The following is a 17,569-nucleotide window of genomic DNA, read 5'->3' on the forward strand; positions in this document are numbered from 1 at the left end:
TTTCCTTGCCGATATCTCTCTTTTGCAAAGAGATAGGCATTGGAAAATGCAGGGCTATAACGTGTAGATGAAGCACTAACAGGAGGCTTTTAAATTTTCATTCTAGTGTCCTTCGTTTGGGAGAAAAATGCAAAGGTACAATACAGTTTTTCCTTGCCGATATCTCTCTTTTGAAAAGAGATAGGCATTGGAAAATTCAGGGCTATAACGTGTAGATGAAGCACTAACAGGAGGCTTTAAAATTTTCATTCTAGTGTCTTTCGTTTGGGAGAAAAATGCAAAGGTACAATACAGCTTTTCCTTGCCAATATCTCTCTTTTGCAAAGAGCTAGGCATTGGAAAATTCAGGGCTATAACGTGTAGATGAAGCACTAACAGGAGGCTTTAAAATTTTCATTCTAGTGTCTTTCGTTTGGGAGAAAAATGCAAAAGTACAATGCAGCTTTTCCTTGCCGATATCTCTCTTTTGCAAAGAGATAGGCATTGGAAAATGCAGGGCTATAACGTGTAGATGAAGCACTAACAGTAGGCTTTAAAAATTTCATTCTAGTGTCTTTCGTTTGGGAGAAAAATGCAAAAGTACAATGCAGCTTTTCCTTGCCGATATCTCTCTTTTGCAAAGAGATAGGCATTGGAAAATTCAGGGCTATAACGTGTAGATGAAGCACTAATAGGAGGCTTTAAAATTTTCATTCTAATGTCCTTCGTTTGGGAGAAAAATGCAAAGGTACAATACAGCTTTTCCTTGCCGATATCTCTCTTTTGCAAAGAGATAGGCATTGGAAAATTCAGGGCTATAACATGTAGATGAAGCACTAACAGGAGGCTTTAAAATTTTCATTCTAGTGTCTTTCGTTTGGGAGAAAAATGCAAAGGTACAATACAGCTTTTCCTTGCCGATATCTCTCTTTTGCAAAGAGATAGGCATTGGAAAATTCAGGGCTATAACGTGTAGATGAAGCACTAACAGGAGGCTTTAAAATTTTCATTCTAGTGTCCTTCGTTTGGGAGAAAAATGCAAAGGTACAATACAGCTTTTCCTTGCCGATATCTCTCTTTTGCAAAGAGATAGGCATTGGACAAATTCAGGGCTATAACGTGTAGATGAAGCACTAACAGGAGGCTTTAAAATTTTCATTCTAGTGTCTTTCGTTTGGGAGAAAAATGCAAAGGTACAATACAGCTTTTCCTTGCCAATATCTCTCTTTTGCAAAGAGCTAGGCATTGGAAAATTCAGGGCTATAACGTGTAGATGAAGCACTAACAGGAGGCTTTAAAATTTTCATTCTAGTGTCTTTCGTTTGGGAGAAAAATGCAAAGGTACAATACAGCTTTTCCTTGCCAATATCTCTCTTTTGCAAAGAGCTAGGCATTGGAAAATTCAGGGCTATAACGTGTAGATGAAGCACTAACAGGAGGCTTTAAAATTTTCATTCTAGTGTCTTTCGTTTGGGAGAAAAATGCAAAAGTACAATGCAGCTTTTCCTTGCCGATATCTCTCTTTTGCAAAGAGATAGGCATTGGAAAATGCAGGGCTATAACGTGTAGATGAAGCACTAACAGTAGGCTTTAAAAATTTCATTCTAGTGTCTTTCGTTTGGGAGAAAAATGCAAAAGTACAATGCAGCTTTTCCTTGCCGATATCTCTCTTTTGCAAAGAGATAGGCATTGGAAAATTCAGGGCTATACCGTGTAGATGAAGCACTAACAGGAGGCTTTTACATTTTCATTCTAGTGTCCTTCGTTTGGGAGAAAAATGCAAAGGTACAATACAGCTTTTCCTTGCCGATATCTCTCTTTTGCAAAGAGCTAGGCATTGGAAAATTCAGGGCTATAACGTGTAGATGAAGCACTAACAGGAGGCTTTAAAATTTTCATTCTAGTGTCTTTCGTTTGGGAGAAAAATGCAAAGGTACAATACAGTTTTTCCTTGCCGATATCTCTCTTTTGCAAAGAGATAGGCATTGGAAAATTCAGGGCTATAACGTGTAGATGAAGCACTAACAGGAGGCTTTAAAATTTTCATTCTAGTGTCCTTCGTTTGGGAGAAAAATGCAAAGGTACAATACAGCTTTTCCTTGCCAATATCTCTCTTTTGCAAAGAGCTAGGCATTGGAAAATTCAGGGCTATACCGTGTAGATGAAGCACTAACAGGAGGCTTTTACATTTTCATTCTAGTGTCCTTCGTTTGGGAGAAAAATGCAAAGGTACAATACAGCTTTTCCTTGCCGATATCTCTCTTTTGCAAAGAGATAGGCATTGGAAAATTCAGGGCTATAACGTGTAGATGAAGCACTAACAGGAGGCTTTAAAATTTTCATTCTAGTGTCTTTCGTTTGGGAGAAAAATGCAAAGGTACAATACAGCTTTTCCTTGCCGATATCTCTCTTTTGCAAAGAGATAGGCATTTGAAAATTCAGGGCTATAACGTATAGATGAAGCACTAACAGGAGGCTTTAAAATTTTCATTCTAGTGTCCTTCGTTTGGGAGAAAAATGCAAAGGTACAATACAGCTTTTCCTTGCCGATATCTCTCTTTTGCAAAGAGATAGGCATTGGAAAATTCAGGGCTATAACGTGTAGATGAAGCACTAATAGGAGGCTTTAAAATTTTCATTCTAGTGTCCTTCGTTTGGGAGAAAAATGCAAAGGTACAATACAGCTTTTCCTTGCCGATATCTCTCTTTTGCAAAGAGATAGGCATTGGAAAATTCAGGGCTATAACGTGTAGATGAAGCACTAACAGGAGGCTTTAAAATTTTCATTCTAGTGTCTTTCGTTTGGGAGAAAAATGCAAAGGTACAATACAGCTTTTCCTTGCCGATATCTCTCTTTTGCAAAGAGCTAGGCATTGGAAAATTCAGGGCTATAACGTGTAGATGAAGCACTAATAGGAGGCTTTAAAATTTTCATTCTAATGTCCTTCGTTTGGGAGAAAAATGCAAAGGTACAATACAGCTTTTCCTTGTCGATATCTCTCTTTTGCAAAGAGATAGGCATTGGAAAATTCAGGGCTATAACGTGTATATGAAGCACTAACAGGAGGCTTTAAAATTTTCATTCTAGTGTCTTTCGTTTGGGAGAAAAATGCAAAGGTACAATACAGCTTTTCCTTGCCGATATCTCTCTTTTGCAAAGAGCTAGGCATTGGAAAATTCAGGGCTATAACGTGTAGATGAAGCTCTAACAGTAGACTTTAAAATTTTCATTCTAGTGTCTTTCGTTTGGGAGAAAAATGCAAAGGTACAATACAGCTTTTCCTTGCCAATATCTCTCTTTTGCAAAGAGCTAGGCATTGGAAAATTCAGGGCTATAACGTGTAGATGAAGCACTAACAGGAGGCTTTAAAATTTTCATTCTAGTGTCTTTCGTTTGGGAGAAAAATGCAAAGGTACAATACAGCTTTTCCTTGCCGATATCTCTCTTTTGCAAAGAGATAGGCATTGGAAAATTCAGGGCTATAACGTGTAGATGAAGCACTAACAGGAGGCTTTAAAATTTTCATTCTAGTGTCTTTCGTTTGGGAGAAAAATCAGCTTGAATGCTTCAGGGGCTGGGGCATAGCCAACATGAGCCCCACACCGAAGGAGGGTGGAGGTGTTTAATGCAAACTAGGGGTCAGACAAGCGCCGCAAAAGGCCACCATGCCCTGCACGCCCCTTTTCTGTTTTCATATGCAGACGAGGGTTGAAGCCAACTTTGACCCACTGCTTGGATGACATCACCATATGCAAATCCATCTGCGGCAGGCCTTCCCCCAGGAATGCTTGCACTAGTTGTTGCATTTGGTTTGTTGTTTGGGGGTGCTTCAGTATTAGGCAGCCTTCTGCCCTCCCATGTTCATCTGAAAATATGTGTTCTCCCTGCAGTTGTTGTCCCCAGATGAGAGTTCCCTTGTGCTGCCTCAGTTGAATCTCCTTAACTTGACAGAGATGTGCCTGAGCAGCGGCCCTCCCCAGCTCTATCCCAAATCATACTTATTTTGCATAGGAGATACCATGGTCATAAGGATTATTCTCCCAGGGTGAGGTTCATTCATTGCATTCTGGGTATGCTGACCCCTGTGATTTCCCCAAATGTGGGAAACTCGACTGCTTTATTTGTGGTAGTGGGGGACTGTGTTTGTGTTTTCCTCTGGTCAGCTCTGGTAAAAGTCAGATTTCTTTGTTTCAGAGCCTTGTTCTTCTTTTGAGAGTTCCCTTGTGCTAGTTCTTCAGAACGAACAAATCTTTTGCCTTTTACTAAAGATTTCCGTGGAGAGGAGCAAAACTGAGTTTTATCTCAATTTTTGCATGCCCCGTCTTATTGGGGTTTCTTTTATCAGTTTAAAGATAGAACGAGTGTGCTTTAATGTAAGCTCATTTGCGTAGAAATGACAGTAAATGTTTGTTTCTTTTCAAACAGAACTTTCTTGACTATACTAATTGCTTGAAAGATCTGGGAGCACATGGAAAAGAGTACAAACCATGTTTATAGCAAGGGGAAGCCTGGTGAGAAATCTGCTTTCTTTCTTTCAAATTGGGTGCTCACTTTGAGCTGAATGAGGACTGCTGGCATGGCACTCAGGCGACAGGTAGAATCTTGGTCATGCTGTGGTTTCTCTTCAGAACGAACAAATCTTTCGCCTTTTACTAAAGATTTCCGTGGAGAGGAGCAAAACTGAGTTTTATCTCAATTTTTGCATGCCCCATCTTATTGGGGTTTTATTTTATTGGTTTAAAGATAGAACGAGTGTGCTTTAATGTAAGCTCATTTGCATAGAAATGACAGTAAATGTTTGTTTCTTTTCAAACAGAACTTTCTTGACCACACTAATTGTTTGAAAGATCTGGGAGCACATGGAAAAGAGTACAAACCATGTTTATAGCAAGGGGAAGCCTGGTGAGAAATCTGCTTTCTTTCATTCAAATTGGGTGCTCACTTTGAGCTGAATGAGAACTGCTGGCATGGCACTCAGGCGACAGGTGGAATCTTGGTCATGCTCTGGTTTCTCTTCAGAACTAACAAATATTTCGCCTTTTATTAAAGATTTCCGTGGAGAGGAGCAAAACTGAGTTTTATCTCAATTTTTGCATGCCCCATATTATTGGGGTTTCTTTTATCAGTTTAAAGACAGAACGAGTGTGCTTTCTTGTTAGCTTTAATGTAAGTTTATTTGCATAACAATGACAGTAAATGTTTGTTTCTTTTCAAACAGAACTTTCTTGACCATGCTACTTGCTTGAAAGATCTGGGAGCACATGGAAAACAGTACAAACCATGCAGTATCACAAGAGCCTTTATTTGATCTTTCATGAAGATAGAGCAGAATTGAGGACACGTCAACAATTTCTGCCGAAGGTGGTTCATCTTTCCACATGGTGCCTTTGGCCACTGACACCTTCGTTGAGTCAAAGTCTCTGGCTGTGGTCAGAACTTTGAAAATTTATGTCACCAGAACGGTTCAGATTAGGAAAACAGAGGCTCTGTTTGTCCTGTATGCTCCCAACATGATTGGGTGTCCTGCTTCCATGCAGACCATTATGCGCTGGATCTGTGGTAAAATTCAGCATGCTCATTCCACGGCAGGATTGCCGTTACTGAATTAGGTGAAGACCCATTCTACTAGAAAGGTGGGTTCATCCTGGGCAGCTGGTCGGGGAGTCTCGGCATTGCAACTTTGCCGAGCAGCTATTTAGTAAACACTTTTGCTAAGTTTTACAAGTTTGATACCTTGGCTGATGATAACCTCAAGTTGGGTCATTCGGTGCTGCAGAGTCGTACGCACTCTCCCACCCGTTCAAGAGCTTTGGTATAACCCCATGGTTCTTAATGTGACCCCAGCATCCTCTAGGTCGTATGAGAAAATAGGATTTTAATACCTACCGGTAAATCCTTTTCTCTTAGTACGTAGAGGATGCTGGGCACCCGTCCCAGTCCATACTGTGTCTGCAGTTATTACTTGTGGTTATACACATGTTGTGTTACGGTTCTGGTCAGCTTTTTGCTGCAATTGTTCATGCCGTTGGCTTGTGTTCTGTTGAATGCCACGTTCTGCGGCATGCTTAAGGTGTGAGCTGGTAAGATGCTCACCTTAGTTTAACAATAAATCCTTTCCTCGAAATGTCCGTCTCCCTGGGCACAGTTCCTATAACTGGAGTCTGGAGGAGGGGCATAGAGGGAGGAGCCAGTTCACACCCTTTGAAAGTCTTAAAGTGCCCATGTCTCTTGCGGATCCCGTCTATACCCCATGGTTCTTAATGTGACCCCAGCATCCTCTACGGACTAAGAGAAAAGGATGCCCTTGTGTACTATCCTGACTTCTCCTCCCGTCTGCTTACTTTGTGCCTTCCAACGCACAATGCGAACTACAGGTGGTGCTGCAGGGCCCACACCCTTTTACTTGCCTTACAGAGCAGCTCTGGAGCTGTTACAGTGCCCAGCTGCTGCAAGAAATCAGCATGAATGCTTCAGGGGATGGGGCATGGCCAACATGAGCCCCACACCAAAGGAGGGTGGGGGTGTTTAATGCGAACTAGGGGTCATCCAAGCACTGCAAAAGGCCGCCATGCCCTGCATGCCCCTTTTCTCTTTTTATATGCAGATGAGGGTTCCAGCCAACTTTGGCCCACTGCTTGGATGACATCACCGTATGCAAATCCGTCTGCTGCAGACCTTCCCCCAGGAATGCTGTTACTAGTTGTTGGATATGGTTTGATATTTGATGGTGCTTCAGTATTAGGCAGCCTTCCGCCATCCCATGTTCATCTGAAAAGATGTGGTCTCCCTGCAGTTGTTGTCCCCAGACGAGAGTTCCCTTGTGCTTCCTCAGTTGAATCTCCTTAACTTGACGGGGGAGGGGCTGCCCGAGCTGCCACCCTCCCCAGCCCTATCCCAACTCATACTTATTTTACATATTAGATCTCTTGATCATGAAGATTGTTCTCACAGGGTGAGGTTCATCCATTATATTTTAAAATAGGAAGGTACAAATTACATATTTGAATTGCATCTATGTGCTGGATTCAAATGTCCCCCCCCCTTCCTTTCTCAATTGTGCCCGTCAGCAGCTATTCTAAGGTTGCTGCCAATGGGTGTGACACATTAATTTCTTCTGTGGGGTACACTGGACTCCACAAGGATTCACATTGGGGTGTAGAGTAGGATCTTGATCTGAGGCACCAACCGGCTCAAAGCTTTTGACTGTTCCCAAGAAGCTCAGTGCATTCTCCTCTATAACCCCGCTTCCATGAACAGGGAGCTCAGTTTGTAGTTGGTGCCTTCAGTAGCAGGCCAATTAACAGGGGCCTGCCTCAGGCAGCCTATTCTTAGCTATTAATTTTGACAAGAAAAGAAGAACTTGTTTTATGAGAATCTACAAGGGCTGCAGCAGGCTAGGTCTAATAGACATCTTTACTGCAGCTTCATCACTCCCAGCGGCGCTATATACTCCCGTGCCCTGGTTGCTGGGTCACTGCAGCGGAGGCTCCGGTTTCATCCTAAGGTCAGTCACACACACACCACCCTTCCGGATCACGAGGCCGCTGATGAAGGGGAGCGAGGCCGTAGGGGGTGGGCCGTGTGCGCACTGCGGTGGACACTGATTACTGGGCAGCCGCTCCACTAGCCACCAGGTACAGTTAAGGAGCACAGGTCTGGGGGTTTTTCTCCTATATTAACCCAATTTTGTACTGCCCGCAGCGCATTGTGATAGGTAATAGGGCCTGATTCAGGTTGGATTGCAATCACAATAAGCGATCCAACTGCAAAAATTGCTAAGAGCATACGCATGTGCCTGCATTTTCTGCGGCACCCCGCAGAGAATGTGATCGCCTCTGCCTGTCAATCGGGGTGGGGAAGGGGGGGAGAGGTGGGTCAGCAACACTCCATTTCCAAGTCAGGGATGGAGCGGTGCGGGGGCAAGGCTTCAAAATGGGGTCTGCAACGGAGGAGACACAGGGGGCGTGGTCACAGCGGCTGTATGACATCACATTCAGCCGCTGTGATCACAAAAATGGTGGCGGCTTCCTGCGCGCACATACAGTCTGCACCAGCAGGAGCCTACACCATTTTTTATGATCACGCTGAACTGCAGTGCGACTGCAATTACAGCATGGTCAAGAAGGGAGGCGTCATGCTGGGTGGCCATGCCCTGTCACTGTGCAGGAGCCAGCACAGCTCACACACTAGTCCCCGGGTGCAGCCCCCAACCCCCGGGACACCCGGAGCAACAAAATGTAGATTCAGGCCACCAGGCCACGCCCCTACCTATGAAACCATGCCTCCTTTTTACCATTGCGCTGCTTATCTGCGCGCACTGCATTACAATCTCCCTCGCCACCTCTCTGTGTGTCACCAGTGATAGTGACACCTCTGCCATGCTTGTAGCAGCTGGTCCTAAGATCTACGCCTCAAACCCTGAGTGTTTGCCCTTGTGACTTGTTGATCATCATAGCGAAGCAGATGCTTACAGAAAACTGCAGGGGCTTAGATTGAAAATAAAAAAATTGATGGGTATAAGGTAGAGAGGAGCGGGTTCGGTTCTCCGAGAACCGAATTCCCCACGAACTCCACGTGGTTTACACTGGTCCGAGGCAGGCTCGGTTGTTCCCGCCTGACTCGGAAAACCTGAACAAGGGAAAATGTCATCATCCCGCTGTCGGATTCTCGCGAGATTCGGATTCCATATAAAGAGCTGCGCGTTGCTGCCATTTTTACTCGTGCATTGAAGAGAGAGCGGAGAGGACGTGGCTATGTTCTCTCAGTGGAAATCTCAATATCAGTGCTCAGTATCAGTGGTTACTTATTGCTGCTCAGTAATACTAGTAGTGTGTCTCTCCTGCTCAGTGTCAGTTCTCAGTAGTATCCTCATCAGTGCTCAGTATCACTGCTCATTGTCTTGTGCTGCATTGTGGTGCTCAGCATACTACAGTACATTACTAATAGTCCAGTGCTGCATCTTGCTGCTCAGTGTCAGTTCTAGTATCCTCATCAGTGCTCACTATCACTGCTCATTGCATTGTGGTGTTCTGTATACTACAATAACATAGTAATATAGTAACATAGTTTTTGAGGTTGAATAGAGGCAAATTGCCCATCGTGTTCAACCTGTTTTAAGTTGTGATGATTCTACATACTTGCTGAATAATGTTTTATGACTAGTTAGCTACTATAACTCATGTTACCCCCGGATTAACCATGTTGATATTTTAAGTATTATAACCTTGGATAGCTTTTTCATTCAGAAATGTATCCATTCCTTTTTTAAATCCAATTACAGAGTCCGCCATTACCACCTTCCCTGGCAGGGAATTCCACATCCTGATTGCCCTAACAGTGAAGAAACCTTTCCTCCATTGCGTTCTGAACTTTCCTCCAGTCGCAGCGAGTGACCACGTGTTCTTTTAATAAATAATTCCTCTGATAACTCTTTGTTATGTATCTTTACATATTTGAAGATATTAATAATATCTCCTCTTAGGCACCTCTTTTCTAGTGTATAAATATTCAGCCTAGTAAGTCTTTCCTTATAGTCCAGTACTTTTAGGCCTTTAATCAATTTAGTCTTCAGGATCTCTTACACTTCCATGAGCAGCAGAGTAGTGCAATGGAAGCATGCTGGGCCCATAACCCAGAGGTCGATTGATCGAAACTATCCTCTGCTATGTGCATTTTTTTTTTTATAATTAAAGTAATCAAAAACTGGGATTGATATTTTGGCTCTTTTATTTTTACTTAAAGTACAATAACTTTTATCATTTTAATTTGTTTTAATAGTATATTGACAGCATTGTTTTCTTTAAAAAATCCACTTAATTTTCTTTACCCTATTACTGAAATGGTAATTGACAAAAACAAACTACATTGTCACCAGAAGAGCAATGCAAAATGTACAAGTGATATATGAAAATCATCTTCCATCTTGAATTTCAATGATGCCTTGGGACAACAATTTGTGAGAAACATCTTCACCCACAAAGAAAGATTTTCTTAATTCCTTACCTGTGTGCTGATTAGATATCACCTTGTTTTCACATTAAACAGACTTCCCCGTGAGGAAGCAGCAAGGATGCAGTGACGTTTCCTGGTGTCAACCTGTATTATTTCAGTAGACATTGAAATGAGGATGCATCTTTGATGCCTTTCCAATGAAGCAAGTTTATTTCAGTAATAGGTGAAAAACCATTCCTACAAAGGTGTTAATCAGAGACTTGGCTTTGTGGACACTTTTCAGAGAGCAAATTTGTTAGCATAAACATAAAATCAGAAAATGAAGAGCTGTTTAATCACTCAATTGGACTTTTCTGCCAGCATATTTTTTTTCTCTGCAACCCACTGCTAAATTGTGCTTCCTAGCTGTTTTTTTATAAAATCACTTAATCAAATCTAACTCTGATTACATCAGAGAAGGCCAGGTACCCTACACCATAAGGGGGGTTTTTGAAATTTTGACTTGTCTACTTAAAGATCACCAAAATCTGATTACAAGGTCAATTACATCCCTGGGTGGGATTGAACCACCAACCTTTTGGTTAATAGCCAAACATGCTAACCGATTGCGCCACAGAGACACCTTGCAAAAGTCAATACTGACAAAGGCTAATAATCATTCATCTAGAACGTTTCCTAGAAAAACTTTAAAAAGTCAATAATCTGGAGAATTTTTGTAAGAAACACATTGGTACTTTCCCATGATGAGTGAGTGCTTCAGGATTTCTTGCACTTACATGGGCTATTAACCAAAAGGTTGGTGGTTCAATCCCACCCAGGGATGTAATTGACCTTGTCATCAGATTTTGGTGATCTTTAAGTAGACAAGTCAAAATTTCAAACCCCCTCTTATGGTGTAGGGTACCTGGCCTTCTCTGACGTAATCAGAGTTAGATTTAATTAAGTGATTTTATAAAAAACAGCTAGGAAGCACAATTTAGCAGTGGGTTGCAGAGAAAAAAATAACATTTTAAACCTACCGGTAATTTTTTTTTCTCGTAGTCCGTAGAGGATGATGGGGACTCCGTAAGGACCATGGGGGATAGACGGGCTCCGCAGCAGACATGGGCACTTTAAGAAAGACTTTAGATCTGGGTGTGCACTGGCTCCTCCCTCTATGCCCCTCCTCCATACCTCAGTTAGAGAAACTGTGCCCAGAGGAGACAGACAGTTCGAGGAAAGGATTTTTGTTAATCCAAGGTCAAGATTCATACCAGCCACACCAATCACACCGTATAACTTGTGATATACTACCCAGTTAACAGTATGAATCAAATCTAACTCTGATTACATCAGAGAAGGCCAGGTACCCTACACCATAACAGGGGTTTTCGAAATTTTGACTTGTCTACTTAAAGATCAACAAAATCTGATTACAAGTTCAATTACGTCCCTGGGTGGGATTGAACCACCAACCTTTTGGTTAATAGCCGTACACACTAACTGATTGCGCCACAGCGAAACTTTGCAAAAGTACATACTGACAAAGGCTAATAAGCATTCATCTAGAACGATTCCTAGAAAAACTTTAAAAAGTCAATAATCTGGAGAGTTTTTGTAAGATGTTTCTTCCAGCAATCAATGAAGAAACACATTGGTACTTTCCCATGATGAGTGAGTGCTTCAGGATCTCTTGCACTTACATGTGCAGCAGAGTACTGCAATGGAAGCATGCTGGGCCCATAACCCAGAGGTAGGCAGATTGAAACTATCCTTTGCTATATGCATTTTTTTTTTGTTCATTAAAGTAATCCAAAACTGGGATTGATATTTTAGCTTTTATTTTTACTTAAAGTACAATAACTTTTACCATTTTAATTTGTTTTAATAGTATATTGACAGTGTTGTTTTCTTTCAAAAATCCAATTAATTTTCTTTACCCGATTATTAAAATGGTAATTGACAAAAACAAACTACATTGTCACCAGAAGAGCAATACAAAATGTACAAGTGATATATTAAAATCATCTTTCCAGCTTGAATTTCAATGATGCATTGGGGCAACGATTTTGTGAGAAACATCTTCACCCTTAAATAAAGATTTTTTTAATTCCTTACCTGTGTGCTAATTAGATATCACCTTGTTTTCACATTAAACAGGCTTCCACATGAGAAAGCAGCAAGGATGCAGTGGCGTTAATGTTTCCTGGTGTCAACCTGTATTATTTCAGTAGATATTGAAATGAGGATGCATCTTGCTGCCTTTCCAATGAAGCAAGTTTAATTTAGTAATAGGTGAAAAACCATCCCTACAAATATGTTAATCAGATACTTGGCTTTGTGGACACTTTTCAGAGAACAAATTCGTTAGCATAAAAATAAAGCCAGAAAATGAAGAGCTGTTTAATCACTCAATTGGATTTTTCTGCCAGCATATTTCTTTTTCTCTGCAACCCACTGCTAAATTGTGCTTCCTAGCTGTTTTTATAAAATCACTGAATCAAATCTAACTCTGATTACATCAGAGAAGGCCAGGTACGCTACACCATAACAGGGGGTTTGAAATTTTGACTTGTCTACTTAAAGATCACCAAAATCTGATAACAAGGTCAATTACATCCCTGGGTGGGATTGAACCACCAACCTTTTGGTTAATAGCCAAACATGCTAACCGATTGCGCCACAGAGACACCTTGCAAAAGTCAATACTGACAAAGGCTAATAATCATTCATCTAGAACGTTTCCTAGAAAAACTTTAAAAAGTCAATAATCTGGAGAATTTTTGTAAGAAACACATTGGTACTTTCCCATGATGAGTGAGTGCTTCAGGATTTCTTGCACTTACATGGGCTATTAACCAAAAGGTTGGTGGTTCAATCCCACCCAGGGATGTAATTGACCTTGTCATCAGATTTTGGTGATCTTTAAGTAGACAAGTCAAAATTTCAAACCCCCTCTTATGGTGTAGGGTACCTGGCCTTCTCTGACGTAATCAGAGTTAGATTTAATTAAGTGATTTTATAAAAAACAGCTAGGAAGCACAATTTAGCAGTGGGTTGCAGAGAAAAAAATAACATTTTAAACCTACCGGTAATTTTTTTTTCTCGTAGTCCGTAGAGGATGATGGGGACTCCGTAAGGACCATGGGGGATAGACGGGCTCCGCAGCAGACATGGGCACTTTAAGAAAGACTTTAGATCTGGGTGTGCACTGGCTCCTCCCTCTATGCCCCTCCTCCATACCTCAGTTAGAGAAACTGTGCCCAGAGGAGACAGACAGTTCGAGGAAAGGATTTTTGTTAATCCAAGGTCAAGATTCATACCAGCCACACCAATCACACCGTATAACTTGTGATATACTACCCAGTTAACAGTATGAATCAAATCTAACTCTGATTACATCAGAGAAGGCCAGGTACCCTACACCATAACAGGGGTTTTCGAAATTTTGACTTGTCTACTTAAAGATCAACAAAATCTGATTACAAGTTCAATTACGTCCCTGGGTGGGATTGAACCACCAACCTTTTGGTTAATAGCCGTACACACTAACTGATTGCGCCACAGCGAAACTTTGCAAAAGTACATACTGACAAAGGCTAATAAGCATTCATCTAGAACGATTCCTAGAAAAACTTTAAAAAGTCAATAATCTGGAGAGTTTTTGTAAGATGTTTCTTCCAGCAATCAATGAAGAAACACATTGGTACTTTCCCATGATGAGTGAGTGCTTCAGGATCTCTTGCACTTACATGTGCAGCAGAGTACTGCAATGGAAGCATGCTGGGCCCATAACCCAGAGGTAGGCAGATTGAAACTATCCTTTGCTATATGCATTTTTTTTTTGTTCATTAAAGTAATCCAAAACTGGGATTGATATTTTAGCTTTTATTTTTACTTAAAGTACAATAACTTTTACCATTTTAATTTGTTTTAATAGTATATTGACAGTGTTGTTTTCTTTCAAAAATCCAATTAATTTTCTTTACCCGATTATTAAAATGGTAATTGACAAAAACAAACTACATTGTCACCAGAAGAGCAATACAAAATGTACAAGTGATATATTAAAATCATCTTTCCAGCTTGAATTTCAATGATGCATTGGGGCAACGATTTTGTGAGAAACATCTTCACCCTTAAATAAAGATTTTCTTTATTCCTTACCTGTGTGCTAATTAGATATCACCTTGTTTTCACATTAAACAGACTTCCACATGAGAAAGCAGCAAGGATGCAGTGGCGTTAATGTTTCCTGGTGTCAACCTGTATTATTTCAGTAGATATTAAAATGAGGATGCATCTTGCTGCCTTTCCAATGAAGCAAGTTTAATTTAGTAATAGGTGAAAAACCATCCCTACAAATATGTTAATCAGAGACTTGGCTTTGTGGACACTTTTCAGAGAGCAAATTTGTTAGCATAAACATAAAATCAGAAAATGAAGAGCTGTTTAAACAGCTACTGCCTGAGGGTCTCTTGACCTGGTGCAATACCTCTGTAGCTTTTTGTTGAGGCGGGACGCCATCATGTCTATCTGGAACAGTCCCCACCGACTTGCAATCTGTGCGAAGACTTCCTGATGGAGTCCCCACTCTCCTGGATGTAGGTCGTGTCTGCTGAGGAAGTCTGCTTCCCAGTTGTCCACTCCCGGAATGAACACTGCTGACAGTGCGCTTACATGATTCTCCGCCCAGGTTGCAGAGAAAAAGAAATATGCTGGCAGAAAAATCCAATTGAGTGATTAAACAGCTCTTCATTTTCTGGCTTTATTTTTATGCTAACAAATGTGTTCTCTGAAAAGTGTCCAAAAAGCCAAGTATCGGATTAACATCTTTGTAGGGATGGTTTTTCACCTATTACTAAATTAAACTTGCTTCATTGGAAAGGCAGCAAGATGCATCCTCATTTCAATATCTACTGAAATAATACAGGTTGACACCAGGAAACATTAACGCCACTGCATCCTTGCTGCTTTCTCATGTGGAAGTCTGTTTAATGTGAAAACAAGGTGATATCTAATTAGCACACAGGTAAGGAATTAAGAAAATCTTTATTTAAGGGTGAAGATGTTTCTCACAAAATCGTTGCCCCAATGCATCATTGAAATTCAAGCTGGAAAGATGATTTTAATATATCACTTGTACATTTTGTATTGCTCTTCTGGTGACAATGTAGTTTGTTTTTGTCAATTACCATTTTAATAATCGGGTAAAGAAAATTAAGTGGATTTTTGAAAGAAAACAATACTGTCAATATACTATTAAAACAAATTAAAATGGTAAAAGTTATTGTACTTTAAGTAAAAATAAAAGAGCAAAAATATCAATCCCAGTTTTTGTTTACTTTAATTAACAACAAAAAAATGCATATAGCAGAGGATAGTTTCAATCTGCCTACCTCTGGGTTATGGACCCAGCATGCTTCCATTACAGTACTCTGCTGCACATGTAATTGCAAGAGATCCTGAAGCACTCACTCATCATGGGAAAATACCAATGTGTTTCTTCATTGGTTGATGGAAGAAACATCTTACAAAAACTCTCCAGATTATTGACTATTTAAAGTTTTTCTAGGAAACGTTCTAGATGAATGCTTATTAGCCTTTGTCAGTATATACTTTTGCAAAGTGTCGCTGTGGCGCAATCAGTTAGTGTGTACGGCTATTAACCAAAAGGTTAGTGGTTCAATCCCACCCAGGGACGTAATTGACCTTGTTATCAGATTTTGGTGATCTTTAAGTAGACAAGTCAAAATTTCAAAAACCCCTGTTATGGTGTAGGGTACCTGGCCTTCTCTGATGTAATCAGAGTTAGATTTGATTCAGTGATTTTATAAAAACAGCTAGGAAGCACAATTTAGCAGTGGTTTGCAGAGAAAAAGAAATATGCTGGCAAAAAAATCCAATTGAGTGATTAAACAGCTCTTCATTTTCTGGCTTTATTTTTATGCTAACAAATTTGTTCTCTGAAAAGTGTCCACAAAGCCAAGTATCTGATTAACATCTTTGTAGGGATGGTTTTTCACCTATTACTAAATTAAACTTGCTTCATTGGAAAGGCAGCAAGATGCATCCTCATTTCAATATCTACTGAAATAATACAGGTTGACACCAGGAAACATTAACGCCACTGCATCCTTGCTGCTTTCTCATGTGGAAGTCTGTTTAATGTGAAAACAAGGTGATATCTAATTAGCACACAGGTAAGGAATTAAGAAAATCTTTATTTAAGGGTGAAGATGTTTCTCACAAAATTGTTGCCCCAATGCATCATTGAAATTCAAGCTGGAAAGATGATTTTAATATATCACTTGTACATTTTGTATTGCTCTTCTGGTGACAATGTAGTTTGTTTTTGTCAATTACCATTTTAATAATAGGGTAATGAAAATTAAGTGGATTTTTGAAAGAAAACAATACTGTCAATATACTATTAAAACAAATTAAAATGGTAAAAGTTATTGTACTTTAAGTAAAAATAAAAGAGCAAAAATATCAATCCCAGTTTTGGATTACTTTAATTAACAAAAAAAAATGCATATAGCAAAGGATAGTTTCAATCTGCCTACCTCTGGGTTATGAACCCAGCATGCTTTCATTACAGTACTCTGCTGCACATGTAAGTGCAAGAGATCCTGAAGCACTCACTCATCATGGGAAAGTACCAATGTGTTTCTTCGTTGGTTGATGGAAGAAACATCTTACAAAAACTCTCCAGATTATTGACTTTTTAAAGTTTTTCTAGGAAACGTTCTAGATGAATGCTTATTAGCCTTTGTCAGTATGGACTTTCGCAAAGTGTCTCTGTGGCGCAATCGGTTAGTGTGTTTGGTTATTAACCAAAGGGTTGGTGGTTCAATCCCACCCAGGGACATAATTGACCTTGTTATCAGATTTTGGTGATCTTTAAGTAGACAAGTCAAAATTTCAAACCCCCTGTTATGGTGTAGCGTACCTGGCCTTCTCTGATGTAATCAGAGTTAGATTTGATTCAGTGATTTTATAAAAACAGCTAGGAAGCACAATTTAGCAGTGGGTTGCAGAGAAAAAGAAATATGCTGGCAGAAAAATCCAATTGAGTGATTAAACAGCTCTTCATTTTCTGGCTTTATTTTTATGCTAACGAATTTGTTCTCTGAAAAGTGTCCACAAAGCCAAGTATCTGATTAACATATTTGTAGGGATGGTTTTTCACCTATTACTAAATTAAACTTGCTTCATTGGAAAGGCAGCAAGATGCATCCTCATTTCAATATCTACTGAAATAATACAGGTTGACACCAGGAAACATTAACGCCACTGCATCCTTGCTGCTTTCTCATGTGGAAGCCTGTTTAATGTGAAAACAAGGTGATATCTAATTAGCACACAGGTAAGGAATTAAAAAAATCTTTATTTAAGGGTGAAGATGTTTCTCACAAAATCGTTGCCCCAATGCATCATTGAAATTCAAGCTGGAAAGATGATTTTAATATATCACTTGTACATTTTGTATTGCTCTTCTGGTGACAATGTAGTTTGTTTTTGTCAATTACCATTTTAATAATCGGGTAAAGAAAATTAATTGGATTTTTGAAAGAAAACAATACTGTCAATATACTATTAAAACAAATTAAAATGGTAAAAGTTATTGTACTTTAAGTAAAAATAAAAGAGCAA

The 17,569-nt window shown here is 40.0% G+C and overlaps 7 non-coding genes across 7 annotated transcripts; 5 read left to right on the forward strand and 2 right to left on the reverse strand.

Annotated features, from left to right (window-relative positions):
* The first annotated feature begins 3,974 nt into the window (after nucleotides 1–3,974).
* On the forward strand, nucleotides 3,975–4,138 carry LOC134999067 (U1 spliceosomal RNA). Its single transcript, XR_010201228.1, has one exon. It is a non-coding gene; the product is annotated as a U1 spliceosomal RNA (small nuclear RNA).
* Nucleotides 4,139–4,197: 59 nt separating this feature from the next.
* Nucleotides 4,198–4,314, forward strand: LOC134998744 (U5 spliceosomal RNA). The gene has a single exon (XR_010200915.1). It is a non-coding gene; the product is annotated as a U5 spliceosomal RNA (small nuclear RNA).
* A 274-nt stretch (nucleotides 4,315–4,588) lies between these two features.
* LOC134998700 (U5 spliceosomal RNA) lies at nucleotides 4,589–4,704 on the forward strand. Its single transcript, XR_010200871.1, has one exon. It is a non-coding gene; the product is annotated as a U5 spliceosomal RNA (small nuclear RNA).
* A 275-nt stretch (nucleotides 4,705–4,979) lies between these two features.
* On the forward strand, nucleotides 4,980–5,095 carry LOC134998731 (U5 spliceosomal RNA). Its single transcript, XR_010200902.1, has one exon. It is a non-coding gene; the product is annotated as a U5 spliceosomal RNA (small nuclear RNA).
* A 5,382-nt stretch (nucleotides 5,096–10,477) lies between these two features.
* On the reverse strand, nucleotides 10,478–10,551 carry TRNAN-AUU (transfer RNA asparagine (anticodon AUU)). The gene has a single exon. It is a non-coding gene; the product is annotated as a tRNA-Asn (tRNA).
* Nucleotides 10,552–12,526: 1,975 nt separating this feature from the next.
* TRNAN-AUU (transfer RNA asparagine (anticodon AUU)) lies at nucleotides 12,527–12,600 on the reverse strand. The gene has a single exon. It is a non-coding gene; the product is annotated as a tRNA-Asn (tRNA).
* A 4,110-nt stretch (nucleotides 12,601–16,710) lies between these two features.
* On the forward strand, nucleotides 16,711–16,784 carry TRNAN-AUU (transfer RNA asparagine (anticodon AUU)). The gene has a single exon. It is a non-coding gene; the product is annotated as a tRNA-Asn (tRNA).
* The last annotated feature ends 785 nt before the right edge of the window (nucleotides 16,785–17,569 follow it).

The sequence above is a fragment of the Pseudophryne corroboree genome, unplaced genomic scaffold (assembly GCF_028390025.1).
Source record: "Pseudophryne corroboree isolate aPseCor3 unplaced genomic scaffold, aPseCor3.hap2 scaffold_149, whole genome shotgun sequence".
Classification (NCBI taxonomy): Eukaryota; Metazoa; Chordata; class Amphibia; order Anura; family Myobatrachidae; genus Pseudophryne; species Pseudophryne corroboree.